This window comes from Sinocyclocheilus anshuiensis, unplaced genomic scaffold (assembly GCF_001515605.1).
Source record: "Sinocyclocheilus anshuiensis isolate Anshui unplaced genomic scaffold, SAMN03320099.WGS_v1.1 C31936804, whole genome shotgun sequence".
Lineage (NCBI taxonomy): Eukaryota > Metazoa > Chordata > Actinopteri > Cypriniformes > Cyprinidae > Sinocyclocheilus > Sinocyclocheilus anshuiensis.
The window spans coordinates 1-588 of record NW_015607587.1 but is presented as its reverse complement, the minus strand read 5'-3'; the positions used below and the strand labels follow the sequence as shown (position 1 = coordinate 588).

Below are 588 nucleotides of genomic sequence, written 5' to 3'. Positions count from 1 at the left end.
TAAAATTGCCAGAAATGTAAGTATTGCTTTAAGTAAGGAAAATATTAATTTAGTATATACTACATGAAAGTACTTACAGACTGACTCATGTGTTTCAGACTCTGTAAATCAAACCTTGGATGGCCTTGTGGAAGCTGCAGGATCTCGGTGCAGGGAAATGTCCAGTGAGTATTCACTTTATCCATTGCACCAACAATTTCAAAAGTCTATTCAGGACAAAGTGTTACTCACTGCTTGAGAATCAAGTGTAGAAGTTACAGGCTCCAATCACATGTTTCAGACTTGTCTGGCCTGATGGAGCGTGCCAATGCGGGAAGGGAAACGTCGACACCCAGTAAGTATCCATCACAACTAATGCTCACCTTTTTGTTTCAATTTCAATAATGCATCTTTGAATATTCTTTGTCTTTTTCAGGCTCTCAAAATGCAAGCACAGCCCCTCTGCGAAGAGACCTTTCGAGACCCAGTGAGTATTCATCTCATCACACTTTAAACAGTCACTTTTTTTTATTTTTTCAGGCCTTGTGAAATGTAAGAACATTCTTTGTGTTTTTCAGGATCTGGACATGTAGCAAGAGGTTGGGCCAG

At 39.6% G+C, this 588-nt stretch overlaps 1 long non-coding RNA gene across 1 annotated transcript; it reads left to right on the top strand.

Moving 5' to 3' along the window:
* The first annotated feature begins 45 nt into the window (after positions 1 to 45).
* Positions 46 to 571, top strand: LOC107682247 (uncharacterized). Its single transcript, XR_001633428.1, has 3 exons — positions 46 to 164; positions 281 to 334; positions 416 to 571. It is a non-coding gene; the product is annotated as an uncharacterized LOC107682247 (long non-coding RNA).
* The last annotated feature ends 17 nt before the right edge of the window (positions 572 to 588 follow it).